We start from the raw sequence: 17,336 nt of genomic DNA, 5'->3' as shown, positions 1-17,336 counted from the left end.
CCGGGCACCCGCGGGGATGGCCGGTGAGCCAGGCCCGGCAGCGAGCGGGGTGTGCGAGCCAGGGCGGCCTCCTGCTAAAGGGGAGAAGGGGCTTGCGGCGAGAGGGTGCGAGGTCTGCCTCGCTTCGTGACGAGAGCAAGAAGATGCCAAGAGGAGGGTGGTGCCAGACTCTTTTTCAGTGGTACCCAGCGACAGCACAAGGAGTAATGGCCACAAACTAAAACACAAAAAGTTCCATCTCCACGCGAGGAAGAACTTCTTTACGTTGAGAGTGGCAGAGCACTGGAACAGGCTGCCCAGGGAAGTCGTGGAGTCTCCCTCTCTGGAGACGCTCAAAACCCACCTGGACACGTTCCTTTGTCACCTGCTCTAGGTGACCCTGCCTTGGCGGGGGGAATTGAACTAGACGAGCTCCTGACAATTCTGTGATCCTGTCAGGTGAAAAGGGCAGTTGCTGTGCGTGGCCGGAAAGTCGGGAGCCCCGGGATCTGTGGGAATTGTGGGTGCAGCAGACTGTGGCCCCGATACTGGCTGAGGGCTGGGGGCAGGCAGGTTTGTGACCGGCAGCAGTTGTGGTTCACGGGTAGGAGGATGTGTGTCTTGGCCCAAGTTCATACCGTGGTTTGAACTACTTGAGAAGTTATCTTAGGACTTACTTGAAACCAGGGAGGTACACACTTAACAGCGCTGAAGTGATACGAAAAATATGGCCATGTTTCAAGTTAGACACCCTGCGTAGTTTTATGTCTAATTTCTTCACCACTCCCTGGGCCCTCAGTTGCCTATATCTTAATAGAAATTATATTATTCATATGGTAGCTGTAAAACCTAATCATAAATGTTTTTACATATTATTCCATTGTAGGTACTACTGAAACAGGACGTAAGGAAGATAAATTCAGCTTCAGAGCAAGTGAATAAGGGACAGTAAACCAATAAAGTATATGACCACAAATTAGAGCAGGAAGGTGGAACTATATAGTGAGTAATCCTAATGTTGAGCAGTATCTGTGCTGACACACTGAGCACCTTCTGTGCTCACATTGAATAAAGCATATTGTACAGGTTGAAAAAAAAGTCATCACAAAACTGAAAAATATATAATACATGAATACAAATGATTGTGCATTTTTTAGTGTTTCAGTGCTTGACTTTACAATCATTGTTCCTTAGCAGAGGCTTTCTTCCACTGCAGCTCTTAGTGCTGAAGTGGTATAATAGTTATTCTTTGAAGGACATAAGGCTTTATACTGTAAAAAGATGTAAGGCCAGGAATAAAACTGAATGTACAGCAGGAGTGTATAACAGAGAAATGAAACCTTCCAATACAGGTATGTGTTCTCAAAAGCCTCATGCTTTGGATGACCTGTGCATGGTAGTCCAAGGAAATCACCCTACAAATTTCAGTGCAAGATCAACATGCCTTGTACATGATCTAGAACAGATACAACACTCTGCAGCAGAGCACTGCTGTCACAGGTACATGCTGTTGGTGTGTGCATGTGTGAGAGACAGAAAAGACTCTCCCATGTAAATAAACTGTATGTCGTTTGTATTCTGGTTCTCTACTGTGGAACCAAAATGCAGCATCTGCATTCAGCTCCTAAACTCCACTAACCACAAGAACAACAAGGACCATCCACTTTTCATTTCTCAAATATCTTCTTTTTTATACAATATGTTTCACTGCCATTTGCCAGAAAGGAAACTTGGCATAATGTAAAATTACTAAGGAGGAAAAACCAGAAATAAACTGTAGAACATAACCCGAATTTCAAGAGCCCTCAAAGACTAATTTAAGCCTTTTTTTGTTGCTGTTGATGAAATTGACACAGAGGCTTCCATGCACATAAAATTGAAAAATACATTTGGAAAAAAAATTAGGCCTAAGAAAATCATGCTGAACAGAGTAGCTTCAGAGTAGATTTTACTAAGAAAACATTCCCAAAAATATCACATAATACAGTATAGAGTGATCATGGGTGTTTAACATTGACAGTCATCAAGAGTTCCTTAGCGATCACCGTGAAAGTCCAATTTAAAAATGGAAGTGCAATAAACAAATTATAGAAAGTGATAAAGTCCCTGAAGCAACCACTTGGCCACATATCAAGCTCTGCCAGCTGGAAATGCACATGGGACAGTGACTGTATTTAGAGCTAGAGGAGCCATTCAAAAAATGCCTGTAACTGTTTGAAGATGGATTTCACCAGAAAGGAAGAGATCAAACTAAGATACAATTCATATGTGGATATAATATTCAGGTAGCAATAACCAACATATTACTGTAAAGAGTACTGGAAACAATTCCCAATCAGTACTCCTGGAAACATGAAAATGTCACAACATTTAAACAAAATTAAAATGCAAGGCAGCATTCAATGAAATACTTCAATCATATTTCTGAAATTTTTGCAAAAAATATTCAATAATGCTCAATCGCCCTAGAAGGAGGTTGCTTACTAGCAGATAGAATTCTTCAGGGTAATTATCTGCAGGCATGCTCGCACTGCCAGTGTACCAGTAATGGAACAAAAGAACAGTTTGGGTTGGAAGGCAGCTTAAAAGTCATCCAGTTCCAACCCAACTGCCATGGGCAAGGACACCTTTGCTTCCTCAGACCAGGTTATTCAGAGCCCCATCCAGCCTTGTACACTTGCAGAGATGGAGCATTCACAGTCTCTCTGGACAACCTGCTGTGGTGCCTCACCCTCTCATTAAAGAATTTCTTTCTAGTATCTAATTGAAACCCAACCTCTTTCAGCTTAAAGCCATCCCCCCTTGTCCTGTCACTATCTGCCCATGTAAAAAGTCCTTCCTTTCTTTAAGCCTATTTAAAGTACTGGAAGGGCATAGTGAGGTCCTCCCAAAGTCTGCTCTTTGTCAGGATGAACAACCTCAGCTCTTTCAGCTGTCTTCATAGGAGAGGAGTTTCAGCCTTGGGGTTATATATGTGGCCCTCCTCTGGATGCTCTCTAACAGGTCCATGTCTTTCTTGTGCTGAGGATGCCAGAGCCTGATGCAGCATCCCAGGTGGGGTCTCACCAGAGCATGGTACTGGGGGAGAATCACCTTCCTCAACCTGTTGGCCATTTGTCTTTTGATGCATCCCAGATGGTTGGGTTTCTGGGCTGCAAGCATGCATTGCTGAGATTTGTCCGGCTTCTCCACTAACACTCCCACATCCTGCTCCCAAGGGGTAGTCTTGCTCCATTCTTCACTTGTGCTTGCGCTTGAGATTGTCCCAACCCAGGTGGGACCTCCCACCTGGCCTTGTTGAACTTGAGGAGATTGCATAGGCCCACCTCCCAAGTCTGTCCAGGTCCATCTGGATGGCATCCCTGCCGTCCAGCTTGTCAACCACACCACAGAGCTTGTTGTCATTGCTAAACTCACTGGGTGCCACTGTTCATATCAGTGATGTTAAACAGCATGAGTCCCAGTACGGACCCCTGAGGAATGCCATAAGCATTCAATCTTGGAAGTGGTTTTTAGGTTTTAAATGCCTCCATTTCTTGCAAGTAAATCTTTCCTAGTGAGTGCTTGCCAGATGCATTCATCCATGCTCTGTCTGTGAGCTTTGACTCACTTCTAGTTTATGCTGGTATTTTCAAGTGATAAACAGCTTTAGTTTTTTTTTGTCAAATGCCACACATCACTGGCTTGATACCTGATAAAGGTGTGTAAATAATAGAGGTACCTAGGAAGGGAGGTAGGCTTTAACAAGTCTGCAGGAGGTAGATTGATCAGCAATGGCATATCTACCTTAGCAGTCTTGGAGCAGATCCTGACACAGCCCTTTATCTGGGTAAGCAGTTTCTGCAGGGAGGAGAGAGCTGTGCTTTTGCATCTTTAGACAAGCTACAAAACCAGCTGTTGAAATAATCAAAAGAGCCACAGTTGCTGGCAAGTCTAATAATAGCTTAGGCCAGACAGTAATTTGTGATCATTTGGCTCAGATCAGAATACACACACACACACACACACACACACACAATGGCTTCTGCTGCTTGCTTGATGGGCCCAAGGGAAGTAGGAAACAAAGAGGAGGGGAGAATGAATTGGACTAAATGATTTGAAGTGCAGAAGGAATTAAATGTGGGAAATTGTCTTCAGAAAGTCAAGGAACCAAGCTCCTCTTTTACTTTTCAGCAAATAAATCCATAGAAATTATAAATAAACAAAATGAGAAGAGAAAGTACATATAGATGCCAGTTGCAGAAGTAGAATTAAAAAAAAAAGAACTGAAAAAGAAGGAAAGAACTTGCTGTAGTCTAAGGTGGTTGAGAGGAAAGCATCAGCATATATGTTGCTCTAAGGCATTTCATGAAGTACTATGTATTTGTGTCTTACAAGCAGGATGAAGGAGAAATAATTGCATTCTTCTACTTCAGTGAGAATCTGCTGCATACATGTGCGTAGGAATAAAAGGCTTTTGTATATTTTCATAGCTACACTTCTCCAAGTAAAAGAACTTTACAGTCTCAAAAAGTCTGCACTTTGGTTATTAAAATCTGGACATTTCTCACTGAAATTTTACTTTATCATATGCATCTTTGCTGTAATGTACATACTTGTAATTTCACAATGATAGAATAAAAGAAGGAAATAACTGGGTAAATGGATCTTTGTACTCTCTGCTGAATGCTTACAATTAGTTGCCCTAGTGGTTATTATTTTATAGGTATTTTGTTCTGATTTGCATCTTTGGAATTGCCACTTTGTTTGGCCCTGCAAAAAGACACTGTTTTTCAACAAAAAATGTCATTTCTATAGAACTACTTAATTGAAGTCGCCCGTGTAGCCTCAGTGTCTATTTAGGCTCTGCAAAGCAGCTGAAGCCTGCAATGAATGTATCAGTGTTTGGCTGAGATACAGGAGCCTCAGACCACAAAAGAATGCAGACAAAAGATTTTTAAAAAATGCAAAGGATGAAAAAGAGTATTTTCAAAGGGGAAAATGTAGCCTTGGACATGACAACATTATTTTTGTTCTGAGTAAAAATAGCAAGGGTCTCGTTGAATAGACGAATGATGTTAGCAATACAGCCAGTGTAGGAAGCTGACATTGGTGAGGGCCAAGATCTGATAATTTGATCTCCATTTGTGTTCAGCTGACCCAATGAGTTCTAGTGTAGCTGGAGAATGACATATCAGGAGTCTGCAGGCTTCCTGAAACGTCTCCAGCTAAATGCAGGTTCTCCTTGCATTTTTTACAACTACTTGTGGCTCCTAGCATATCAGCATGATGACAGTCTAAAGTGGTTTTGTGATGAATGAAGATAATTAAAATAAAAGAGTATTTGTTTCCATGAATAAGGACCTTTCTTACTGAAACCATGGGAAATCGCCTTGATGCAGAACTAGGAATTTTGAGACTGCTTTTAAAAAATGAGATGGAATTCTCTACATGAAAGCAGCAAATCAAATAATTTCAAAAGACCATAAACTGGCAGTCAAGGGGGAAGAATTATTCAGAGAAAGATTCTTACAGTTTTCAGTTTTAAATATTACTTTTACAAATAATTTTTGTTACTTTTGCTGTTTTCCAAATTTTGTGGGCTAAAGGATCCTTCCCTTCCCTTCCCTTCCCTTCCCTTCCCTTCCCTTCCCTTCCCTTCCCTTCCCTTCCCTTCCCTTCCCTTCCCTTCCCTTCCCTTCCCTTCCCTTCCCTTCCCTTCCCTTCCCTTCCCTTCCCTTCCCTTCCCTTCCCTTCCCTTCCCTTCCCTTCCCTTCCCTTCCCTTCCCTTCCCTTCCCTTCCCTTCCCTTCCCAGGCTTACGTTTCCTTCCCTTCCCTTCCCTTCCCTTCCCTTCCCTTCCCTTCCCTTCCCTTCCCTTCCCTTCCCCAAACGTATTTCTAAAGTATAATTCTCCTTTATTAATTTACCCCAGTTGTGGGATAATAAATAAATTTATTTCTACTGCCTTCATGATTAGGGAGGCTAAGAAAAAGAAGTAGAAAAAAGTGAGAAAATATGGAAGGGAAAAGAGCTGGTTCAGAGGTCAATACTTCTTAGAATGAGAGGCTGTCAAAGCCAAATTGATTCACAGTTTGAGTGCTGAAATATGCTCATGTTTGCTCCGTAACCACAGAGTTATCAGAGGACAAAGTTGATGTAGCGCTAAGTGAGCTGGCAGCAGCATGATGTAAGAAGAATTACCACACTGGACACACGTGAGTCTAATACCTAAGGATATACAATGCCAGCCCCAGGAGAGTCCAGCAGCTTTCCTGCTGCAGTTTGCACTTCAGTGCAAAGAGCTGACGAAGGAAAAACTTATGGAAGAGAGAAAACAGAATCCTAAAAAATATTTCAAAAGGTGAAATGGGGTCATAAATTTGTTGTTTGCAGTAAATTTAGGAGTTTCTTGCAGTAATTTGTCAATTGAGGTAAATTTAGGAGTTTCTCACAGTACTGAAATGGGCTAAAGGTATAAGTAGCTCTGATTTTGTTTTCTTCCATTCTCCTGTCATTAAATGCATCTAAACTGCCTTTCACTGAAAACATATATGACATACAGGTAGAGAATCTTTGCAGTTAAATACTAAAATTTACAGTCTCCTGGTTTTGGTTATTATTCTTTTTTTGGAGGTGTGTGTGTTTAGTTTGTTGGGTTGGGTTTTTCTTCCCCTCCACAGTACCACCTGTGAGCACTTAGGCATTCTCTCATGTTTTTCTTTTGCTGAACACTGACAGAATTCAAACTTAATAGAAGTGTTCACAAAGCAACATTAATATACAGCAACAGAATAAATTTGCAATTAAATATTTGTATGATAATTACTAATTCAGTGCTCAGAAGTTTAATATTAATGAGGTTGTAACAGTCTAGATGCATTAATGTGTGTTTACTAATGGAAAAACACTTTTCTAATGTAGAAGTTTTAAAACAATTCAAAATACACTATGACAAATAGAATATTATGTGTTTCCAACTTTAAAAATAAATTACTTTGATCTGTTCCAGATATTATATTTTAGTGATACATTCAACAACACACAACTTCTTATAATAATTTTGTTTTATTAAAAGTTGAGTGAAAAAACAGTTTGATGGTTTTGATTGAGTACTTGGCTAGGACCCCTGACAAACTGTGGATGACACCTGCTTATTTTAAGCCAGACAGCTAAACATCATGTAAGATATAACAGTGTTTATTTTTCAATTTCTTTGGTAAGAAGGAAGGACCTGCATATCTCAGTAGCAATTAAAGGGAAAAGGAAAATAATCCTACAAGATAGTGTCACTCCTGTCTTTTTCAATTTTACACCCCAACCCTTACTCTAATCACCAAATGTCAGTAGAGGAATAGATGATGACAAGTATCCTCATCATCAGGACCTCCATAGTAGCTTTAAAGAGGCTTAAGACTTGACATCAACTAAAGGGTTTATGTTTTTTACACTCATGCTTGCAGGAATCTGTTTAGGTAGGCTTTTAGGGGCCCTTCACTCCAGTTAAAAATACTTATTTAAACAACTGTAGTTTCTGAACTGACAACACCCAAAGGCATATCCATACTATTTAGATAGATGAAAAACTGAGCTCCAAAACTATTCCTTTTTCTGACTCTCAGAAGCAGTTTCATGTTATTCATACATTGCTGCTACAAAGCAATCTGGTGTTTTTGGTATCAATGGTCTCTTGCTAAATTCTTCAATATTGAGTTTTCTTAGCAGTATAGCAAGAAAGGAGGCCTTATCCTGTTTTTTCTATCTCCTAATTACTTTGCATTTACATTTACACAATTTGCATTGTGGGGTTCAGCATTTTTTCTGTGTTCACCAAGTGTGATCTTAGGATTCCATCATTCAAAAGAAAAGAGTTCATATGATTAAAAAAATACAAAGCTAAAGTTTATAATGTGATAGTAGAACAGTAACCAAATTTCCTGGTTTAGCCATGGAAGTGGATGGTGCCAGACTCTTTTCAGTGGTACCCAGTGACAGAACAAGGAGCAATGGCCATAAACCAAACCACAAGAAGTTCCACCTCCACATGAGGAAGAATGTCTTTATGTTGAGGGTGGCAGAGCAGTGGAACGGGGAGGCCGTGGAATTTCCCTCTCTGGAGATATTCCAAACCCACCTGGAAATGTTCCTGTGTCACCTGTTCTAGGCAGGAGTGTTGGACTAGATGATGTCCAGAGCTGTCTTCTAACCGTTCTGCGATTCAGTGAAGTGAAATCCTAATATCTGCCAAATTTCTGGAGCTCCCAGTAGGTCTGGATTGATGAAGCAGTATTTTTGCAAGATGCAGTTGGCAAATTCCTGACAAGGATGGAAAACTCACAGCAAACTCACATCTTGAATCAGAGTTTCACAGTAGCTGGTTTCTGGGTGAGCTCTGTATACAACAGTTCTCAACTGAACATTGTAGCAACGTGGATTTTCCCTAAGGCATAATTTTCAAACCTTTTTGACTTCCCTCACATCTTCTTTTCTGTGGCACTTTATGCCTTTCCTACTCTTCCCCAATGTGCATATATCATAACTCCTCTAGCCTATCCCAAACTTCTGTCTTCCTCAGCTGCAGCTACTCATATTGTTTTTTCTTCACAATGTTTATTCCTTTACCCATAAAGGAATGCACTCTTTCCTCACAGAAAAACAGCTTATATAGTCCAAATCTTACAGCTGTTTGTTGCAATTTCATTAGCTCAAAGGAAAGGCCACATTCTTCAAGGGGCTGCTGAGCAGAAAGCTTTAGGGGTATGGAAAGCATGAAAAGCAGAGAAAAGCCTGGGAAGAATTTCTTGGGGTTTTACATCACGGGAGGAGGTATTGGCTATTCTTCTCTCCAGAAAAGGCCTCACTCCACTTACATGGGTTTTTCTTGTTTCTAAGGAGAGGAAGTGGTATCCAGGAATTAGTAGGGCAAAAAAGAATTCCAGACACACTCACCTGTGCTTTCTGCATTCTTTTTGGTTGTTCCCATTGACTAACTAAATTGTCTTTATTGACAAAATTCCCTAAATGCTTATTTCAGGATAACTTTATCAGTTCAGGAGCTGCTTCACAGAAAAAAAATCTTTTATGTCTGCTGTGAACTCCCCTCCTCCCAATGCTGTCTAAACGCCAGAAGTTGTTTAAAGGATCTCTACAGCGTTCAATTCCTGATCAGTAAGAGTTCAATGGTCTGGAAAATAAGGAAGAGAGTGTCAGAAGGAGTTTCTGGGATGCTTTTACAAAAGCCACGTGTTAAGCACTGTGCTGGAGCCAGGAACAACCTATCAGTCCTGAAGCAGCTTTCTCAGACACAACTTTATTCCACAAAACCTTCAGGATTCTAACAAAATCAATGATGTGGTCACGCACCAAATTTGTACCTGGACAAACAATTTCAGACTTCCTTCAAGATGAGAGAAAACAAGTGAGATGTTCTGATTGAACTGAACATATAATTAAAGCATGGTTTTTGATCTAGAATTCAACTATGAAATCTACATAGACCACCCTCTCTTTTGCTCAGGTTGAAGGGGGGCATATAAAGAAGGTAGGTTTGAGTTATTCTTGTGCCTGTATTTTATCTGTGCAGCAACATATGGAATTTTCTACTGTTGATAGCTCTGGCATGCACAATTACTATTGGCAAAGTAATGATTTAAAACTGAGAAAGGAATGCAAAAATTTGCCAAAGGATAATATAAAACATGCAGATAAGACCTTGGTCCATCTCACACAATTACAGTAAATACAGTCTTCCAAGGGGATTAAGATGGGTTTATCATCCAGTCCCAGGGCAAAACATAGGAAATGTTCAAAGCAAAAAGAAAAAAAATATATTGAGAACTTTTGGAGTAAACAGTGTCTTGTTTTACTCTGGTGCTTACACTGGCTGAATGTTGATATACTGCTGCAGCACTAGGGCTCATCCATCTTTGGATTAGCACTAAAGAAAATGCTTTAGTTTGACAGTTGTAAGTGAGCCTTGCTCTTTTTCTTTTTTATTCACAGCTGGTTGGGTGTACAGGTCACGTTCCAGCCTCATTAGCGAATGGTGGCAACTGAAGTCTAGTTATTAATTCTCCAGCTTGCAAGTTGTTAGCAACTGAAGCCAAATAATATTGACATAATGCTGGCTGAACCAGAGATTTCTGAATCTAGTAGGATCTTTATTTTTGTTTCTTGATGAAAAATTTCTTGTTGGGAAAAAAAAAGTGACTGGTTAGTTCTATACAGGTTCACATATGCCAACATTGCAACTGGTATGTTAAAACCAGGAAAAGTTTTATGCCTGAATGTTTCTATTCTGAGTCCTTTTTTGGAATTTGTTCAAGGCTTCTGAAAATTTACTGGCCTGATTACACTTCCAGTTCTACCTGGGAAGTGAATTTTTTCAAGAGTGCAAAGGTTCTTGTTATCTTGAAATACAAAAATATCTTGCTTTTGCAAGATGTAATCTTCATCTTAAATATTCTGAAATACTTCAACATTCTTAGTCTTCTACCAGCAGAAGTATTGTGCTCATTCTGCATCATTACTTGGTCAAGACTTTCAGGGAGCAACTATGAATTTTCATATTTCCCTAATGTATGATAAAATATATATTTGAAGAGGGCATGAGAGATGGAAAATCATCACTGTTAAGATGTCTCTAATGTGCTCATGATCACAATACCCTGGCATGTTAATTAAATTAACTGAAGCCTAATTCAATTAATACATGTTTTTCATCCTTCTAATTACAATAGCATGACTTTTATTTGTGTCTTTTGCATCTGTTTGTGTACACATAATCATTACTGTTTCTGTCAGTAATGAAGACATAATTTACAGAAATAAGCTAAGATTGACTTTTGTCCCTAGTAATGCAATTAAAGCCCAGAACTAAATGAAATAAAACATTATGTTGCATGACAGGACAACATCTGTTTTCTCCTGTAGTTGCTGCTAAAATGTAACGGGAATTTTTATGCTGTCTTCCCAATCTCTTCATTATCTTATGAATGCTATTCAAATGTATTTTCTTTTTTTATTCCTAAAATTTCACCTCTCCCTATCAAAAGTCTGTAAAATTAGCATTGTGGCTTACCTTTCAATACTTGGAAAATCCAGTGAAATGAATCTTTGGCTATTTGTGGGTACACATGTTGCTTTTCTTGCTGTGATTGTACTCTGAACTGCTGAGTTGAAGGAATATTGAAATGTCAGCATGCTTCTTGCCTATAAATAAAGAACACGCATGTAGAATGAGTGGTGTCAAGAAGTGAATGACAAATCCTGTCCAGATATAACCCTATATTTCTTGTGCATAGCCCCCTCACAGCTCTATCCAATACTGATATACAATTTCTGCAGTGTAATCCAAATCACATTCAAAGGATAAACAATTTTTATTACCATTCATCTTTGTCAGGATCACTTGAACAGCACATGTAACTGAACTCTGCAAGAGGCAATCTTTTTCTGTGCAAAATGATATCAGAATACAAACAGTGAGCCAAGAAGAAACAGGAAAAATAGAAGTTCACAGCCCTCCTAAGAAAGAAAAACAAAAAGATTCTATCAAACTAAGTAAAAACAGTTAAAAGTTATGTCTATTGGATTTAATTTTTGATTTGCCAATGTCTTGTTTCCAGAGTCCTGTAAAATGAATCCTTTTTATTGAAAATATTCATTTAAAGGCCTCCCAGTTGTCATAATTCCTCTGTCTTCACTCAGCCTGGCTAATACCAACATGCTACTTGAGAGTTTATTTCAAGCAGGAAATCCTGAGGCTAGCAGAAATATCACTTTCATTAAAGCCTAGTGAGAAATCAGGAGAAATGGTAGAATCAGAAATGAGGATTCAGGAAAAATGATAGAATCAGAAACCATCTAGAGGAACTGTCTTGTATAATCAGTGAAGGACTATGACAAGATCACAATGAGGAAAAGCAGTTTTAAGGAACAATGAATTGGAAGTGAGAGAGACAGAAAGCAAGGGGAGGCAGTAGGAAAGTGAGGATCAGAACAAACTGCTAGACATTTTAGTTTATTTCTGGCTTCTAAATGCCCCAAGCACCTCCTGATCATTCACATGTTAATCCAGAAAATTAAAATAATGAAAAGACACACTGAGATGTTACTTCACAGAAATTCTGGCCTTACATTTGATATCATAGTTCTCTGAGCCATCAACTATAAAGTTGAATAACTCCTTACTTTTCTCCTTACATTACATTTTTTGTTGGCTACAATAAAAAGTTGTGTTTGTGTATTTACTCTTTGTATAATGAATATTCTTACACATTTATGATGAACCCACTTGGTCCACAGTAACCCAGACCCTGATCACAAGAAGCTCTGTGTAGGTTTCACCACAGCCTCTGGTGTCATGTTTTCTCCATTGCTCATATCACTCTTAGGGGCAAGTTCAGTGATGAACAGGCACAGTGACAACAGAGATGTATCAGCACAGTGCTTCCAGGTGAGTGAGCCTCACTGAAATACCTTAGGGCATTGCAAATAGTATTGAAGTAGTTCTGCTGCACTTTAAATGTCTTCAACTGTTCTCTACTCACTTTATGCTCATTAAGATAGCTGGAGTGTTCTACAACAGGAGAAGTCCTTTTCGGTGGTGGTATAAGGAATATAAAGGCTGTTTGTCCAAAGGCCTCTTGCAGAACATGGCAAACAAGAGCTGTCAGAGCCAGAATCTCAGCACCAGTCAGAAGTCAGTTCAGACTGCTGAACACCCCAGAATCTGAGTACAAAGATGCTTTAAATGCAGTCTTGTTTATCCTCACCTAAGGCTGTGAATTCAGTTCTCCTTCTTCTACATATGCAGCATAAAATTTCTCCTGTAGCCCTGCTGCATTGTTTACTTAATTTGTCAGGCTCCTTTCTACATCAGAATTGGGTTTTCTCTCTTAAAAAAACAAATAGGAATGCTTTTCCTGTATTGTAAACAGGCACAGGAGCCTGGCAGAGGTATTTCTTTACATCTATTTTAATCTCTGTCAGCAGAAGAGGACATATACTCCAAAGAGTTACAATCAGTCTTTCTACAAACTTCAGCTGGTTTTGGGTCAGGCATGTAAATCCTCACATTATCCACAAAACACGTACAATGTTGAAGTAACTCCATGGAAAACTACATATTTTCCAAACCTGCAGATTGTTTTTATGTGATCACAGTTGTGGGGCAATAAGGCCATTCCATTTCAGTCCTTTGCCTCTCTTCTAGCAAACAACAGGGCTGCCAATTTCTGCCAGCTGTGGAAAATTCTGAGATATGAATATTTCTCCACTGGGATGGGAAATGAGAATAATAAAGGATGATGTTTCAAAAAGCTGTATTTTGAAGGGAAAGAAAAGAACACCCACATAATTTTGTGGCAATTTGCTAAATATAAGACTGAAGAAAAATCAAGCCAGCTTCTTGAAGCTGGCACTGTGAAAGTGGCTAGCTTTTTGAGCCTTATATTTAATATACTGCTCACAGAATTTATCACATCCAATTCTTTTATGACAGTCAGTATAACTTCATGTTTGTGTGTGATTGAGAGCTATATCAAAATGTGTTCCTGAAGTGTTGCATTGTATTGAGCCATTTTTCTCTTTACACTTCAATAACTTTACTACTGTGTGTACAGTGTCCCCAGAATATCTTTTATAAATAACAGTACTGGAGATTCACTGCTGCCTGAAGGTTGTGCTAGATTCCATCTATGTTCAGGGTAGACTTTTGCAGTCAAGCCAACAGGAAAAGAAATGCTGGTCTTATAGACAGAACATGAAAAGAAATAGTACAAACAGTACACATAATTAAACAAAGTAGGAGAATCAGGACAGAAGATTATTTCAATGCAAAACTTGATCTGAGGTGAGAGAGAGCAGAGCACTGGGCAGCTCAAGGGGATACTACCTTCAGTATCTCTTAGGGTTGTGTTCTTGATTGGATGGGACCATGACTTCCACTGTTTTGCAAGGGTGGTAGCAGGTGTCCAGCACACTCATTTTAATCCACTCATTCCCACTGAAACAGAGTATTAGTGAGGAGCAAGTGCTGTGAGGAGCTATGTCTAGTGAAATAAAGTGAGCTAGAGTAGCTGAGCTGAAGAATTTATTAGTGTGATTATACTGACACAAAGAGCTTCCAACTCATATTGGACAGTTTAGATGCACTGTTCGTACACTGAATAGCTTATTATCCAAACAAATATGTAAAAACGACCAACAAAAACCTAAGCAACAGCACCAGAAAGCAAACAAACAAGCAAACAGGTGACAAAAAAGACAAGAGCAAGGAAATATAATGGATGAGGAAACTGAAATACAGAAAAGTGAAACAGCATTTCACAAGGAATGGGAGAAGCAGGTAATTAACTCAGCCTCTCTAAGGCTCTACCCCTTGCTGGTTCAATGATGCTACCCAACATCTTTACTGGCAAAGGTCAGGAAGACTGGGAAATCTACTTTTGGGTCCTCTAGGCATTTTCTGTGTTGCCTCAACAGGATTCTGGATATAACTAAATCACCTGGACACTATGATAAGATAAATATACTGAATCTGTTTAACTGACTAATTTCTAGTAAACAGAACAAGAGAAAAGAAATGTAAGGTAGAAGCTGTTATTTATATTTTCATGTCTTGACAATAACATTTATTTGGTTATATAGGCCCTTTCTCCTTTTGATTAATTTAGATGCACAGGGAAGAAAAGGTCTCTTTCTAAGACATTTTTACATTTCCAAAATATTGAGAGCATATTATTTTGTTCTAAAAAACATATCAGTTTGGGCCACCTGTGATCTCAGAAGCAGAGCCAAACCAGACAGGTGAAAAGTATGCAATTAAATACAAGTTTGTTATGTGATGCCATTGTAAAACCAAAGAAACAGTGGCATTCTGAGAATAGCCATGGCTCATATTTGGAATTCAGCAGAATAATCTCCTGTTGCAGCCCTATTGCAGCCATATCTGGAATACAGTGCATTGGCATTTCCAACCATTTAGGAATAATGCTGGAGAAAAATTATGGTAGATGGAGACAAAGTTTTCCAAAGTTTCAGGGGAAAATACAACACTTTGTACAAAATGGACATTTTAGGAGCTCCATGTGCAGGAAATAGTTCAGTTAATTACAGCAGCTCAAAACCAGTGTTAACCGTTACAGTACCAAGTTGGCTTTGCAGTTCAATTCATCTTCATGAACCAACAGTTAAATCAATTATTGCAAATGACAGCTAACCTGGCTTTTGCTAGCTCTGTCTCTCTGCATATGTATTTTAATGTGCATCTGCCTGACACAGTGCCACCCAACAGAAAGTGTGTTGATACTTTTTTCACTGCCTACTGCTCTAATTCTCACTCTTGCATGGCTGGTAGATTTGAGCCTTTCAGCTGCATGTGTTAGGTGTCAAAGACTGCAGCACTGCAGCACTTTGTGGATTTTTACGTGGCACCGACGGTAGCTGGGGACCTTGGTGCTTCTGCTGCAACAAATAAACTACAGAGAGAGATCTTGTGCTGCCTGCATCGTGCTTCAGGCAAACTCACTCTCTTCTGCATCCCAGCCTCTGGCTATTTGGTCAGCATCCCTGTTCTTTGAAAATGCTTTAATTATATTTCAATATTGTCACTTGGAACTTCAGTATGGTTTTAAGTCACACCACTTATGTTGCTCTTGCGTGCACTGACTGCTGTAGAAATACTTTAGAAAATGAGGTAATCTTATATCTCCTTTTATACTGGTTTATTTCTTATACCCAAGATGTTTCTTGTCCAACTTCTTTCTGAGAACCTAATTTATATTTTTTTATGATCTCCCCTTCTTTCATAACCTCCTGTTCATAGTAAAATTTTCTTGTAATATTCCTAAATGGGGGGATATAACTGTAGCATTGAGAACCTCCTAATATATAAACAGTTTGGATTATTAGGACATAGGCACTATTACCTTCTGGCAGAACTAATTAGCACTTTTAACAGCTGGCTCTGTTTAGAAACCAAAATTGCCTTATGGCTGAAGATCCTGGAAAATACCATTCTAAGAAGATTTGTCCCTTCTTATAATATTAACCTACATTAACAAAATATATTAAAATGCTGAAGAGAGTGTCTGGAACAATGTTACTAACATGGCCAAAGGTCAGCACCTGTTTCAGTTTAATGAAGCTGAATCAATAAAAACTGTACAATAGATTTTTACTTTAGTAAGAGCAAGCTGTTTAATTTTTAATAATCCTTCTTCCTCTCTGCCCCCTAGCACATCTAGGAGTGCATGCAGGAGAATATTCAAAGCAAAACACCTATTAAAACTTCTGAGCTTCTTTTCCATCTACTGGGCTTCTCTGGCCAATAAGACCTCTTTTATTCACTCGAATGTATGAATTTGCTTTGGACTCAGGTTTTCAGATCACTTTCAAACAGTAGGCATTATTTATACAAAAACCAGTATAATTTTGAAGCCTTACAATATTTTAGGAAGTAACTGATCATCACTGACAAGTCATAACCAGGGACTGTGTTCTTTAGAAGTTAACATCTCCAAGAAATTAGATCTCCATCAGCTTTGGAGTTTCCCTCTTAACTTGGGTGTGCTAAAAATGAAGTCAGGAACACATCTCAAGTCTGCTTTTGTTCCACTTTCTGAATGGAAACATGCAAAACTGTCCAAGGGTGAGGAATAATAGTACACACATATGGAGTGCTACTCCCACACTTTTGAACATGACTTTTGGCTATAAAAGGTCGTGACACTGGGAGGACTCAAGTAAAAGTGCTTACAGGCAGAAATCTACAACTTCCTCACAGTACTCTACTCACAGGCACATCTGCTAAATTGCAATCCTCTCCATTTTCAGATGCAGCTATGAGAACAGTGACTTACATAATGAATTACTAGGCAGCAGTGTAAGTGAAACTATTGTTAAGAAAATTTTAATACCACTTTAACCTGCTTATAAATCACTGTGTATGGCTACATATAAATGTCTACTCTTAAAACACTTGATTCACTTCTATGATTTCTACTCTTAAAACACTTGATTCACTTCTTGCACAGATTCAAAATTGTTATTGCACAGATTCAGTTATTGCACAGATTCAAAATCATCAAAACTTCATACTTATGAAGGATACCAGGCATGGGTCAGTCCAAGAATTTAGTTGTTTTCCTGGCCAGAGTATTTTGAAAGCATTATCCTTTTGCTTTCCTTTGAGAATCTAACACAAATTAGCATTATTTCAGACAGCCAGGACAAGCAGGGTCTATGTTAGGGCACTACAGGACGCACATTATTAATGATCAAAAAATTCTCTGTAATGTATTTAAGATATCAGTCTGGTAAATGCCTACACATTCTTTGTCCTCTTTTAAAGTATTCATATTTGCATTGTAGGAC

The sequence above is a fragment of the Geospiza fortis genome, unplaced genomic scaffold, assembly GCF_000277835.1.
Source record: "Geospiza fortis unplaced genomic scaffold, GeoFor_1.0 scaffold40, whole genome shotgun sequence".
NCBI lineage: Eukaryota > Metazoa > Chordata > Aves > Passeriformes > Thraupidae > Geospiza > Geospiza fortis.
Note: the sequence above shows the minus strand (reverse complement) of the source record.